This window comes from Lepidochelys kempii, chromosome 4, assembly GCF_965140265.1.
Source record: "Lepidochelys kempii isolate rLepKem1 chromosome 4, rLepKem1.hap2, whole genome shotgun sequence".
NCBI lineage: Eukaryota > Metazoa > Chordata > Testudines > Cheloniidae > Lepidochelys > Lepidochelys kempii.
Genome location: NC_133259.1, coordinates 16,462,471 through 16,477,845, shown reverse-complemented (window position 1 = coordinate 16,477,845; position 15,375 = coordinate 16,462,471). Strand labels below are relative to the sequence as shown.

Sequence of the window (15,375 nt, the reverse complement as noted above, 5' to 3'; positions counted from 1 at the left end):
TTCTTTTGGCCCAATCCTCCAATTTGTCTAGGTCCTTCTGTATCCTATGCCTCCCCTCCAGCATATCTACCACTCCTCCCAGTTTAGTATCATCCGCAAATTTGCTGAGGGTGCAATCCACACCATCCTCCAGATCATTTATGAAGATATTGAACAAAACCGGCCCCAGGACCGACCCTTGGGGCACTCCACTTGATACCGGCTGCCAACTAGACATGGAGCCATTGATCACTACCCGTTGAGCCCGACAATCTAGCCAGCTTTCTACCCACCTTATAGTGCATTCACCCAGCCCATACTTCCTTAACTTGCTGACAAGAATACTGTGGGAGACCGTGTCAAAAGCTTTGCTAAAGTCAAGAAACAATACATCCACTGCTTTCCCTTCATCCACAGAACCAGTAATCTCATCATAAAAGGCGATTAGATTAGTCAGGCATGACCTTCCCTTGGTGAATCCATGCTGGCTGTTCCTGATCACTTTCCTCTCATGCAAGTGCTTCAGGATTGATTCTTTGAGGACCTGCTCCATAGGAGCCTCTAAAAGAAAGAGGCACAAATCTGGACTGTCCCTATAAAATCGGGACAGCAGGGCCCCCGAGGCGGGCTGCCTGCTGGGGTGAAGGCTCCCCTCGCCCTCTGTAGCCCCCAGGGCCGCTCTTAGGCTTGCACGGCTGCATGTCTGGGGGACCTGAAAGTTGGGGGCGCCACAGGGACAGGAGGAGGCTGGCTCCCGCACACCCAGCGTGTAGGGCAGCCTCCCTAGGCGGGGCTGCGAGCCCTCCTCCTTTGGCGCCCGTGGCGTCCAGCCGCATGACCGCGGGCCTCATGCGTGTAAGCTGGTTTCCATAAAGGGGCCCGTTTCCCAGTCCCCTCAGCGGGTGTGTGTGTGTGTGTGGGGGGGGGGGGGGGTTGCTGAGAGCAAGGCGGGCTTCGGGGCGCTGGTTTAACCCCCCCTGCGTCGGGCCCCACAGAGCCGCAGCACGGCCCCGGGGTGGCTCCCCCAGCCCAGGGCAGGGCAGGCTGCCCGGAGGAGGAGGGCGGCTCCGGCTGAGGGAGGAGGAGCCCGCTCGCTTTGTCTGCGGGGGGCCGCCAGGGCAAATCCCGCCCCTTCCTGAGGGAAACCCGCCCGCCCGCCCGCCGCTGCCAGAGCCGCCGCCCGCCCGCCCCGCCCGGCGCCGCGCTCCGGACCTGGCAGCAGGTAGGTGACTGGCTGCTCCCCGGCCTCGCTGCCCCGCCGCGGGCTCTGCAGGGCGGCCTGTGCCCGGGAGCGGAGCCCGGCTGCCCCCGCCCCCCGGGCTTGTCACGCGCGGGCGGCGCCTCTTTGCTCTATTCGGGCCTCAGAAGGCGCCCCCCGCCAGCCCCTGCTAGGATCTCGGTGTGTGTCCCCCCCGCCGCCCCCAGTGACTGCCTGTGTCCTTCCTCCTCTGCTGCCCGCTGCCGCAGCGCTTGGCCAGCCCTCGGCCATGTTCGCTCCCGCCCTGATCCCTCTTCCCCCTCGGGGCCGCCTGTGGCGGGTGGGTCTCACGGCTGGGGAAGGCGGCCGGGGAAGGCGCTGGGTATCCAGGGTGGGAAGAGGGATATCTTCTTTACCCCCTGCGTCTGGCAGACCAGCTGCCAAAGCAGACAGATTGTAACGCTCCAAGCTGCTAGGATTTCAACCAGGCGCTTTCTCCTCCCATCATTTAGCTCCTCGGTTTTACCTTTAAAACTGTGGGTTGTGTAAAATTTGTTACTGACCGGGACATTGGCAGATACATTCTCCATGCATCTTGTTCTGTTCCCACACTGTTACAGTGATAGGTCTTGGGGGTCAGTTATAATAGCCCACCCTCATCCCATGCATCCACACCTTTTAAAAAGGTTAAATGGGAAATATTGCCACACCAGAGAGCCCATCGACTTATCAAAGAGTCTTCTTTGCCCACTGGCTGGTTAAGCCCAGGGATCTGCATTAAATTGGGAGGGGAAGCCATTGGGATGTAGATTTCCAATGGAAATGGGGCTGATTTTTATCACAGTAACATCTGAAGACTCTTTGTTTCATTTGCTCTGCAAACACACACAGTTGGAAAGCTTACAATGAAAACAATGATAAGGTGCAAGAGGGAAGGTGGCAGGGTGGGGAAGGCCAGGTGATTTGGCACACAAGGCTGCATGTGTTAGTAGCAGAACATACAGTTTCGAGGCTTCAGTGTGCAATTTTAGTGAAATTAATGGAGAAGAGAGAGATATGAGTCATTAAAGCCCCGATCCTGCAAGTTGTTCCATGTGAGACTCGTGCAAAATCTTATTGAGGTTTTGTGTGGGTGCTGAAACCTGCCTGTGGGGAACAGCTTCCAGGATCAGAGTCTAGGAAACCACCTGCTTATGCCATTATCTTACTGTATCTTATCCTGCATTAATTTGCTCTGATGTGTTTAGGTGTTGCAACTGATAAATGGTCCTCTATCGGGGAGGCTGAGAGCAAGAGGTGATCCTACATATAGCACCATATATGCTGCAATATTTGTACACATCAAGGTGAGATGACAGTTCATTTCTTGGCGCACTCTACATTAAGACAGATGCTAATTTGATTAATCCTGTTCTATCGTGCTGTTGGAGCTACCTGACAAAGAAGATATATGGCATTCCGTGTAAAAAGTGGACCCAGAGTTTCCCCCAGGGATCTAGATGTTTATCTCCATATAATGAATTGTCCTTCTCCATAAAAAGTGGAAGTGCAATCTCCAGGCCCCCACACTCGCTCCCCTATGGCAGCCTCTCTGCTAGGCTTTATTTGAAAGGGTTGGGAAGGATTTGGTGGGGCAGGGCTAGGAGCTCGGAAGTAGCTGTGCTTGGAGACAATGTATCTAGTGGACTGCCTTCCCCTTTTTCCCCAAGAGCTGGGTGTGAATAAGTATCTAGATACACTGATGATTTTATCACTTCCTTCCAGATTTGGGGTGGAATGTCCTTTTCCCACAGGGATGTGGGGTTTGGCTGCTTGACACTCACCCTCTCCCCTTACAAACTATCATTTGTCTTCCTCTACCTCCATAGCTTTGAGGGGGTGGCTTTCGGAGAATTCCATGAGGTGAACCACATCAAGCAATCCCATTATCCCTTGAACCCACTCCTTTTGGTTTCTCAGGGCAGGGTGGGATCTGGCCTTGGAAACCATAGAAAAGAGCCAGACTAACTGATAAATTTAATAAATTTATAATAATAATATAAATTTACCTCAGTAGAGGTGGCTGATATGGATGACCTTATCATCCAAAGGTATGACATAAGCTTTAGCTCTTGCTCATAGCCCAGAGTTTACATCTCATCATGTATTCAGAATCCTCAAGTTATCAATGTTAAGCTTTTCCATGCTTATGGTTCCTTCTGTCTGGTTTTGATTTTGATTAACAAAAGGTTCTATTGCAAGAGATTTAAAAACATTATCTAACTAGCATTTGTGCCAGCATATTGTTACAACAATATAGGTATAAAGGAAATTTGTAATAATGGCTTGTTTTTGGAGAAAATGTATATAAGAAGCTTAAAAATGCATATTTATGAGAATGCCTGTAACAATTTATTTAAAGGGATGGTAGCAGCTTATTTTTATACTGGTGTAATGGATTAGATAATGAGGCCTTACATTTTGTGAACAAATATTAATTATGTTCTTGTTAACCTCCTAGATTATTAGAAGCAAAAGAATTTTTAAAAGTTTGTTGTTTTATATTCTGTGTTTATTTTTAGTGTTGCTCAGTTGGGACTGTGAAAATCAATGAAATCAGTTTCACTTTGTTTTGTTTCACTATAAGGTCCTTTAGACCTGCAATGTTTTTGTTTCCAACACTGCATGGGAATGTGTACTTGTGTAAACGCAACGGTGGCAGAGTCACGGGTTGAGCAGTGAGCACCCCCTGCACATTGGAAAGTTGGCGCCTGTAGCTCCAGCCCCGGAGTCGGTGCCTAGACAAGGAGCCGCATAGTAACCTCTGAAGAGCCGCATGTGACTCTGGAGCCACAGGTTGGTCATCCCTGCAGTAACCTGTTAAAACTGGGGAGGTGCAGACCCATTCCACAGACAGGTTGATCCAGTGTGTAAGCTGTGCTGTCTGCAGGTGTGAAGTTGCTTGGGTAGCAGGAATGCTTGTAAATGAGGGTGGGCTCCTGGGCAGCACTGCTCCCTATTCTGGGGACGGCATTACACCAGTGATAAGGCTGTAATACCTCCCCAATGCAACTACAATGGGAGAAATAGAGACAGACTCACACCTTGGCCAGGACTGCTCAGAAATAGTCAGATGGCCTGCCCTGTAGCAGGAGAGGTGCTGTGAAAGGAGCAGAAGCATGGGAGACTCCTGCCCTTGCCACAACAATGGTGGAGGGGGGTGGTGCTCCTGTCTCAGATTTCCTGAGCTGCTGATGGACCATTCTTGGGGGGTAGTTCCTCCTCTGCCCTGAATGCAACAGGGTCCATGTGCCACATGGTAGCTGATAGGAAAGCAAGGTAACAAAGCAGTGAGGGAAAGGAAAATCAGCACTGTTCTGTGCATTCAAGCCACATGTTGGTTGATGCTAAAATGTGGTTCCAGCAGTAAGGGAACACCTAAAAGACTTGTTTTAGCCAGGGATGATGTTACAGCCCTGTTCATTGATGCCTGTTCTTCTTGCCTTTGAAGCTCTCCATAATTCCGCCTCACCTACCCCACTTTGCTCACCTCCATCCAAACTCCCCTCCTCACCATCCCATTTGTTTCCCCCCAGTTCCTTATTCGGTGCCATCTCCAATGTTTCGGATAGCTTCCCGGCTAATCTGACAAATTCTCTTTCTCTCTGCTTTCAGACAACTACTTAACCCCATTCTCTGTACATTCTGTTTTGTCTTTGCTTGTGTCTGTAGATTGCTAATGCTTCTAGGCAGGGATAGGAGCAGTATATAAACCACCTATGTTTATCAAGCTATATGTACTTATTTATAGAGCTGTATACATTTGTGAATAATGATCAGAATCATCAGGGATGTTATAAGCACACACAAATTCCCATTCTCTCGCCATCTCTAATTATATACACATTAAGGGGGGAAGCCAAAAAAACCCTCTTCTCTCAAGGTCCGTAGTGACATTCCTTCTGCAAAGAAGTGATAAATGGTCAGTCCTCAGAACCCCTCACTGCAGCTCCTATGCTGCCTAGAGGAATTGCTGGCAGAGCAATACAGTGGGCTCCAGAGGCTGAGTCCACTGCCTCTACCCTACTGCAGGCCAGTGCAGTGAGCAGATCTCTTTCTTGGTAGTGAAGACTGTTAATCATAGGTGCAGAACTCCTAATTTCAAAGTGATACTGTCACTTTCGGTTGTTATGAATTGGCCTCACTTGAGCAGGATATCGTATAGAAGCACTTGGATTCTTTCCGTCCTGTTTTATTTTCAAAATAATGATTGCTGTTTTGACAAACATTAAAATAATTCCAGCCTCTGCAGAGGGCAACAGGGCAAGGGCTAACTTGTGTACTGTGTGCTGCCTCATGGGTTTTGGCTAGGCAGCAGGGAGAGCTAGTTTTGAAGAAAAGGGGAAAAAAAAAAAACCCCACTAGAAATGGGAAAGTATAATACCTTTCCCAAATGGCTTTTCTGTGGCAGGAAAATATTCACACCCAGTCCGTAGAAGCAATAGGAATCACAGTTGGTGTTTATGGGTCTAGTTGTGGGACCGAGAACTAAATATTTGAATGCAGAAATCAAAGAAGAAAACTCTATGTGGGACTGTTTCAGTGGCCAGGTTAGCATAGGATGAAGGCAAATTAAATGAAAATATGGGACTTCCCTGCTAATATCTCTGTATTTAAACAGCATCTTTCATCTCTAAGAACTTTAAAATTTAAATTTAGTGTTCCACATATATGTGCTCGTACGAGAATTGCTTAAATGCCACCTGGGAGGTGGAGTGTAGCAGCTACTGAATGGTTCATATCAGTCTAAGATAGGAAATGAAGATTATCATATCCAGTTGAAACGCCCAGTGGATTTCAGAGAAGCAGTATAAAGCTGTGTAAACTGGAATTTGACCAGAGCTAACATTTCTTCTTGAACAAAAAGTTCCATGGGTTTTGCAGTGACTGCAAATGGCTAGGATCCATCTTAAAGATGGTCCCTTCTGCAGTACAGTGCATTCAAACACTTAGTTCCAACCAAGCCAGTCTCCTGACACAAGGGGAAAGATTGTATGTCATGTTTTTGTAGCCATGTTGGTCCCAGGATCTTTGATTACCTCGCCTACCTTGTCTCTCTATGTCCTTTACGGGACCAATTTCTACGTCCCCCACCAACAGAAGTTGGTCGAATGAAAGACAATACCTCACCCACCTTGTCTCTCAAGGGAATTGAGCCACCAGCACTTTACAACATCCTTAATTTTGCGTGAGTGTCACCCATCCACATACATACTAGGCCTCCAGCCTTGCTTAGCTCACAAGAGCTGATATGAGCACAACCGTCAGAGGCCCCAATGCACACGCTTGTGATGGCTAGGCCAGCACTGTCGCACACTTTATTTAGATTTGTTTTGTGCCGTATTTGGTTTAATCTGCACACCAGCTGTCTCTGATTGGAAAAGGGTGTTGGCGCAAGTTTTAGTACCTAAAAGAACAAAAGATAGGAATGTTATTGGGGAGGCATGAATTGGCTTCTTTAAGTGGAACTCCCCTACAAAGAGAGTGCGGGGTGGTAGTGACATAAAAGTGAGGCCCCTTCTGAAACACAGGTTTCAAACTCTTGTGTGAATATCCTGATACTCCAGTCACTTCTCTTAAGCCTGTTTTGACTCTGATCCCAGATCTCAATTAGAGCCCGTTAGAACCAGCTGCATCTTTTAAATTGTTCCCAAAGAGTATTTGATGCCCCCTCGTGGTCATCACCAGTAAATGTACAGATGATGTTATGAAATAATACTGTTATACAGCCTCTTTCATCTAAATGCGTTTACCAATTACTGTATGTACGCACATGCAGCATTACTGAAATAGTGCCCCAGCCAGCCAGTATACAACCTTGTTAGGGAGGGAAAAACTTACTAAGGACAGTAGGGCAAATTGCTGCTCTTATTAAAATCCCCATTTGACATTTAGGTCAAATGTGTGTGCTTTGTGCTGGTCTAACTCTGTGCTCATTGAAGTCAATGGGAGCAGAGTTAAAAGTGCTTTGGAAAATATCACCCCTAATTTCCAGAGCAGACAGGGTTTTTAAGGTCACATGTGAAAGATTCCTCCACCCCGCACCTCACCTGGAATTCAGCTCTGTTGCTTCAGAAGGGAGGCGCTGAGTTTACCAGGGTGGGAGCTAAGCTGGTTGTTCTGGGGAGACCGTGCCTATGTCTGTCTTTGGCTTTCTGCTGTGTATGCCTGTAGAGAGGCTAGCTGGGGCTTGTCTCTCTCCAGGGCAGCGGGGAACCACTCTGCCTCACTAAACTCGGGAAGATGTGGTGAATTAATTTGGCCGTGGGAGTCTTCTTCGGCGGCCTTTGTGAGGGCAGAAACAAACACAGTGAGCCCAGGCCCTACATCAGGGCGCGGCAATGGTGGGTCAGGCGCTCAGGCCCTCAGGCAGGGGCTGAGCAGTAACAGTATGTAAACAGTAGGCCCAGGCCCTAGGTTCCAAAGGAGACTGTCACCCGCAAGTTGGGTGGCAGGGGGGACACAGGCCCTCCCACTCCACGGCGTCCCAGCCCAGGGCTCTAGCAGTGGCAGAAGACCGGCTGCTGAGTGAGTAGGGATCCTGGCCGCAACACACTGACATGGGCTCTGGCAGTGCTGCAGCCATACTAGGGTCAGCTGCCCCCGGGCTAGTGTCCTCATGGGGGTCCAGCACCAGGGGTTCCTCAGGATAGCTGGTGCGGGGCAGGTTCGGCAGCTCCTCCGGGTAGCTGGCGCGGGGCAGGTCAGGCCAGTCCTCGGGTTTACCGCAGGCCGCTGGGGTTTCCCAATCGCGAGCTAGGCCAGAGGTGTCTGGCCTCCGCGGTGGCTGCTCTCTCAGTTAGCTCTGAGGTTGGGCCTTTATCCTTCTAGGGCAACACCTGACCCTCTGTGGGGTGGGCTCAGAGCTCCCTGGCTCCACCCACTCTGGTGTCCAGAGGGACTCGTCTCTCTGGGGCGGCGGGGAACCACACCGCCTCACTACAATGCCCATCGCTCCTGTCAATGTCCATGAGAACTCTTTATGAGCATGAGAGGAGAATATATCCCTTGGCACAGAGTGTGTCCTCACCATGGTAAAAGGTTCTGCTCCTGTCCCACAGCTGTTCCCCATGCTCTTCAGTTGTGTGTGCAGGTGTATGGCACCTAGCTGGCAATGGATTACAGACAGCACCGTGGAGCAGTGCAGCGGGGGACAGACAGGACAGGCAGATGGCGAAAAATCTTGGAAAAATATGATTAAAGCTGATGTTAGAATTCTGGTTGAGGAAACACTTTGATGAGCCACTGTTTGTCACACCATAAATCTATAAATACAGTACGAACAGTTACTAGTAGGACAGCAGAGTTCATCTTGGGTTGTTAGTTTAAACAGTGCTTGTCTCTGTTTCTAGGCATTTGTCCCATCCCTTCCTGGGCTGTCTTCTGCTCCTGCTGAACTCGGGGGGGTTTTGCTGGTGACATCCAGTGAAGCAATATCAGGCCAAAGAGCTGGGTACAGCAGTTGCAGCATGGTGATTGGCAAACTTTGCTGCCGCCCCTCAAAGGAAGGCCTGGGAATGATCTCTCACCAGTCCCTGCCCCGCTTGTCACCATCACCTCATATTCATAGCTTGGGAGCGCTGAGGCCAGAGGACTGAGCGGATACCAGCTCCGCTTCCACCTTCCCTATTCCAAAGGCACCAATTCTGCACCCTATTCCAAAAAGCACCTCCCAGCCATATTGCTTACACCTGAAAGGAAGGGTGATGAGCACTATTGCCCTAATCCTGGAGCATGTGGATGTACCTTGTACCTGCGTGGAGTCCCACTTAACTTAATGAGGCTCCATGTGGGTGGAAGGGGCTGCCCACATGTTTCTCTCCATGGGATTGGGCCTATCATCATACTAAATATGTGCAAGTCCAGACTCTATCTTACAAAACACACCCATGGCAATTCAGTATGGCTTTATTGCAGCACCACACCACCAGTTTCGTAAGGGTCTGTACATTTTTATGTGTAATTGTGGGTAGCTGGTTATTCACGTGGTGAGAAATCAGCCATGATGTCAAGAAGCAACATATGAAATATCTCTGTGGGGAACAAGATGGTTCAGAGGGACTGATAATGGCTACTGACCCTTTGCCCTCTATGTCAGTATCTTGCTAAAGGAGACCTGGCTGGCAGTGACTAATGGTCATTACTAGAGCTGTTTGGGAAATGGAAAGTATTTTCTGTGGAAAAACCTTTTAAAAAAAAAAAATCATGGAGTAAAAAGGGTGGTTTTTTTTTTTCCTTTCAATTTTTCACTTTGTTGAAAATGTGGAAACTTTTGAGCAAAGTGAAAATTGTTTGCCTAAAAAAAAAGGTTATGATAGTGAATGTTGTACCTGCGGTAGTCATGACCATCTGATGGCTGTCTGGTGTCCTACTGCATGTGCCACGAATTGATGGTCTGGAGGTACTTATGACCGTGTCTCTCAAACTACCATCTTGAGTAGCCTTCTTGCTGGTAGCCTCTGCGGAAAGGCTATGAACTGAAAGGGCAACGACACTGTTCTCCTCTCTCACTCCAGGACAGAACTGAAGCATATAAGTGGGGCAGTTGGGGGAAGCTTGCACCAATGCTGTACCAATTTTTGGATAAATTGGAGCCCTCATTCTCTAGGGTTGTTGATTGTGGGTACTGTGCCCCATCCCTCATCTGAGGGGTGGGCCTTTTACTCTTCTAGGCTCCGCCCACTGTCCCTACATTTAAATAGGCTGATGCATTTCACCAGAACTAGTCCTTAACATAATTGCAATTAGAAAAAAGTAAATGAATAGGGGACACTTATTGCTTCTCAAACATCATTACTGTAGTTTTAAAATTATCTTACTTCCGAAAAAACAGATGATGTTGCCTCCTCCCATTATTCTCTGACCCCCTTTAAAGAAAACTGGCCTGGGGAGACAGCACAGTGGGAGGATTGTGGAGGGACATTCAATCTGTTGCGATTGAATGGGTGAGCAGTATAAGGAGCTACCAGGTGAGAGAGGGGAGCTGGGAGAAAGCCCTTCCCTTTACCTCAGTATTTTCTGACCTGTTTACAAGTCTCAGCATCCTGTGGTTTATTAACCCACTGATCAAACTCCCCAGCTGAGTGTGTGGGATAAACCTGAAGACATTCGGCAGCCTCTGTATGCTGTTGGCGTTCATGGATTATGGGGAAGTTATGTAATGTTCTTATTTATGTCTTTTAAAATGTAATGATGGGGTGTCACTTGTTTAGTGATCATGGGTTTAAAAAAATAAATGAAAGAAAGATGGCAGGCTCCCCCTGAAAAGAGTCCTTGTTTTTTCCCATTTTAACATTATTGATTCACATAAATTCTTTATGAATCCTCTTATGATTTAAGCAGTTTCCTGCCTCCTTTCTCCTATCACCATTCTGCATCTGAATTGCCTGAGATGAATCAGTAGCACAGCACTGTGAAGTGCAGTAACAGCTCTCTTTGGCGTATTATGCAGTTTCTGAATTGGATCCTCAAAACACATTTACACGTTCCAGTCTTAAAAAAGACGTACAACTCTGTTAATGTGATAATTTGGTTCTTGCTTACATTCATATCCCCTGGCTGTATCAACTTCAGGAAGAGGCTATAACTTTGCTCTGCTTTTATTACAATTCTCCCACAGCTCCACAAATGATGAAACTCCCATTCCATCGAACATACACACTTCAATTACCACACGCATCTCGCCAAACATGCAGCACTGTGCACTCAAGGTTAATTTAATGTAAACATCTTAATTTAACTCACTGAGCAAATTACTTGATCATCTGGACAAATTTAAGATGTAGCTGAGCAATGATAGCAGTGTCCCTGCAACAGTGCAGGGTGTGAGAACCAGATTGAGAACCTTCCCTTTTAAAAAAAAAATCCTCTGGCGATGCGAATGTGAAGCCAGTTGCAATTTGGCATCCACTCACTTCACAGGGGGCTACTGAAATCCAGGGTTCCTTGGAGTTTCACGATTCTATAGTGTGAGATTGAACACCCTCTTTTTAATCCACTTGGATGCACAGCAGCTGCCTTCAGGAAAATGGACAAATTTCACATGGTGGTGTAAACAGAGCCAGAAATATAATATAATTAAAAGAAAATCCATTGTATCAAGGAGACTGTAGCCAGCTTTATGTCACTGTGGGACTTCCGGTGAAGAGATTGAAAATGAAAGATATCTTTTTACACACCCACAACTAAATACTAAATGTAACATGAATATTTGGTTTAGGATATTGGTAAAAAATGTGTGCACACTAGGGTAATCTTTCTCACGAATCAAAGTCCATGCTTCTGGTCCAATATCACTAGTCAAGGTAACGATACAGCTGGAAGCAGAGCTGGTCAGAAAAGGGTTTTTTTCCCTGGTGGCAAATTTCACCGAAAACAAACCAAAAAAATTTTTTTCTAAGTTTTTCTATGGAAAATTTCAGTTATTTTTGGCTGATTACCAAAATATTTTTCTCTGGAAATGTTGCCATGGTTCTTCAAGGGAGTTGTGGTTTGGGTCCTTTGTGCTCCCATTCGCCTCTATAGGGTGGGATTCTGGATCCAAAAAGAATTAGATAAGTTCATGGAGGGTAGATCCATCAATGACTAGTAGCCAGGATGGTGAGAGATGCACTCCCATTCCTCTGATTGCCAGAATTTGGGACCGGATGATAGGGGATGGATCACTGAAAAATTGCCCTATTCTGTTCATTCCTTCTGAAGCCTCCTTTGGCCCTGACCGCTGTTGGAAGACAGGATACTGGGTAAGATGGACCATTGGTCTGAGCCACTGGCCATTCTTATGTGGAACTCCATCTTCCATCATACACCACGGTCTCCCCTCTGGGAGAGGGAGAGAGGAGGCGGCGTATCATAGGAGCCCCTGGCCATGGTGTATGAAGGGAGATGAAGCATGGCCCAGAGAGGAGAATGGGGAGTTGAACTACAACTCCTCTGAGGCGCTGCGGCAGCATTTTCCAAATCAAAATATCTTAGGTTTTGGCTAAGATGTTTTGGGCATATTTTTGACAAAAAATAAAAAAATTCCCTGGAAAGCAGCCACTTATTTGCGGAAAATTTTGTTCTGCGATACCTCAATTTTTCCACTGAAAAACAGTTTTGATAGCAATTTTTCAACATGCCCTGCAAAGAAAGTGTGGTGAGAGAAAAGTAGTGTTTTGAAAGCAATTCAGTGTTACATACTGGATCTACATGGTTGAAAAGAAAAATCCTGAACTGAATAGAGCCAAATATTGTAGCTGGATTTTTTTTTAAAGGGTTGGTTACTTTTATGACTAATAACACACACTGTAAAGTAAGATAAGGACAATGACCTTTCGTCCTCTTTGCCTGACAAAAATTGTCTGAAGCTGAGGAGGGAGTCAATGCAGAGAATGGCAAAGCTGCCACCTTAGTTGAGAAGCTGGCGCCATGGCACACAGCGCCTGACCCAAAGCCCAATGAACTCAGTGAAAGTCTTTTTGTTTATCTCAATGGGCTTTAGGTGGGAGACTTTTAGATCTGAATCCTGACGTTGAATCCCCCTGAAGTTTGGGATGGTCACACCTGGGATTTTTATTTGAGTCCAGCTGTAGCTAATAATCTAACAGCTGCTTTGGCATTTACTTCAGTTCACCCTGTTTGCCTGAGCTCCTTCTTAACCATAGGTTCCAGCTGATGGAGATGGAGGAGGAGGGTTATTAAACTGGGAAGATTAAAAAGAGAAACTGAATTTCCTGTGTGGTCTTGTGGCGAGGGCACTAGATTAGAAGTCACAAGACCTGAGTTCTGTTTCTTGTTTCCCCACTGCTCTGCTGTGTGACCTTGTGTAGTTCACATCTCTTATCTGTGCCTGTCTCCCCTCTTGGCCTTTGTCTGTCTTTGTTAGTCTGGAATGGCCGAGGGAGAATAGGGAAAAATATCTCCAGAGGAGAGGAGGCACAAAAATAACTTGCCACATAAATTATACAAATATTTTATAATGACTGAGGCAGTGATTGACTGACTACGTTGGAGGTGCTGACCGAAATCTGCTTGAAGATGGTGGCATGTAGACACCTCATCAAAAGAAGAGGTGGAAATAAGCAGACTGAATGTAATACATTTTAAACACTTTCCCCCTCTCCTTACTTTGACTGATATTCAGGATCTTTCCGGGTGTCACGGTGAAGTGGGTGAAGGAAACTTTTTCCTTCCCACCTCCACTATTTATCTTTCAGGTGCAAACTAACCTTGTGTGTGTGAGAGAGACAGACAGACTATGGTGCTGGTGGACAGCTCCAGAGAGCACAGTCCTCTCTCTAGCCACAGAATCGGAGCAACACAGACAGAAGCAGTACAGGCTTCCACATGCTGCCCTGCAGATGTGCCTCAATCCTGAGTCAGAGGTAGTGTGTCTATGGTTAGGATAGGGGGCTGTCTTCATCCGTATTCAACCTTTAAGTTTTCTGATGGGGTGCCAGTTACGGTCACACCTGGGGGAATTCTACACCACTGCGCATGCGTGGAATTTATCTCCCCCCCCCCCCCCCCACCTTCCCCCAGCGATTTCTTTGCTTCTCTGCAAAAAAATGCCTTTCTGATGGGGAAGCAAAGGGAAGCAACAAAAGCAGTCTTGCGACCCTCCCCAGCAGTTTTGGGTGCTCAGGGCAGCCGGCAAAGAGGTAAATCACTGGGGTGGGGGGCAGGATTGGGGAAGACCTGGCTGGTGGCTCCTACCCTGTGCCGAGCTCAGCTGCTAGTCCCAGCTGGGCTGGGGAGGATGGGACTACTTCTTCCTCTGCACGACATCCAGGGCCGTATTAGACCCACTCCCAGATTTCTCCCCCAGCTGTAGGAAGCTCTGCACATGCCCCTCCCCCACTAGTCCCACCACTGCGCTTCCTGCATCATCGCTTCTCAGCTGCAGGGGAAGGGATCATTGTACAGGGAGCTGCTCCCTCATCCACCCAACCCCCATGCAGCCAGACCTCCTTGCAACTAGACCCTCACACCTAACCTCACCACCCCCCACACACCCAGAGCCCCCTCGGATGAGCCCCGCTCTCCCTGCACCTGGACCACCCCAATGAGCCACCTGCACCCAGATCCCCATCCTACCGAGCCCCAACCGGCTGCACCTGGATCCCCACCCCACTGAGCCCCACTCCCCCTGCATCTAGACCCCCCACTGAGCTCCCCACACCCAGATCCCCCTGCCAGGCTCTATCCCCCCCTGCTGAGCCCCAACCACCTTCATCTGGACCCCCCTGCAGAGTCCCATTACCGTTGCACCCAGAAGCCCCGCAACAAGCCCCTGTGTATCCAGATCCCCCACACACGCACCCGGATCCCCTACTGAGTCCCCTGCATCCAGATTGCCCAACACAGAACCCTCTCAGCCCACACCTGGATCCCCCCCCTGACACTAAGCCCCTCCACACTTAGATCCTGCCTTGCTGAGCGTGCCTGCCCACAGTTGGTGCACCTAGCATGGAGGGGCAGGATTCTGGGGTGTTTCTGAGGCAGGCCCAGTCCTTGCACTGTTAGGGTTGGGTGCAGCCTCACCGCTGAATCTGTGTCCCGGGGCTGGAGGGGGGGGCTGCACAGTGATCTCCTACCTCGGTGCAGTCGGTGGCTTGTGTTCCCCAAAACCATGCTGGAGTCTCCACATTTGTTTGACAAATAAAATTTGCAAAATTTTAAAATATTGTGTGCAGAATTTTCATTTTTTTTGCACAGAAATGCCCTCAGGAGTATGTGGTGCTGGTGTCTGTTTGTTTGGGGGAACTAGATTAATACCGTTGAGATTTCACAGACCAGCCATCTGAGGGCAGCAGCCTTTGCGCACTTCTGCCATAGCAACCTGGTGATACAGGCTCTGCTGCTTTGTTATTTACTAAGTATGCAAGCTCCTAGATGTGCCTTGAAGAGTTTGTAGTCTAAGGGTTTGATCCCGCAAAAACATGATACTGAGTGTAGTACTTAATAGTGTGAATAATTCTATTGAAGACGAGGAGCTACTTCTGGCAATAAGCGGTACATTTGGTACTAGGTGTTTGTAGGATCAAGCTGTAAGACAAGGCAAGAATAACCTAATATTTTAAGTGCATACAGAATTAGAGTCAAGGGGTCAGACCGTTTAAGGCCAGGCAGAACTACCAGATCATGTAGTCTGACCTCCGGTATTGCACGGGCCCCAA

The 15,375-nt window shown here is 48.0% G+C and overlaps 1 protein-coding gene across 9 annotated transcripts in view; it reads left to right on the top strand.

Moving 5' to 3' along the window:
* The first annotated feature begins 1,111 nt into the window (after positions 1 to 1,111).
* TMEM150C (transmembrane protein 150C) overlaps positions 1,112 to 15,375 on the top strand; it is a 41,202-nt gene continuing 26,938 nt past the window's right edge. For 4 of the 9 annotated variants that reach the window (XM_073340503.1, XM_073340501.1, XM_073340502.1 and 1 more), the window contains exons 1-3: positions 1,112 to 1,201; positions 2,425 to 2,523; positions 3,804 to 4,012. The gene's annotated coding sequence lies outside the window, so the exon portion shown is untranslated. The remainder of the gene's footprint in view (positions 1,202 to 2,424; positions 2,524 to 3,803; positions 4,013 to 15,375) is intronic. The other 5 variants (XM_073340505.1, XM_073340498.1, XM_073340506.1 and 2 more) reach the window with 2 other exon arrangements.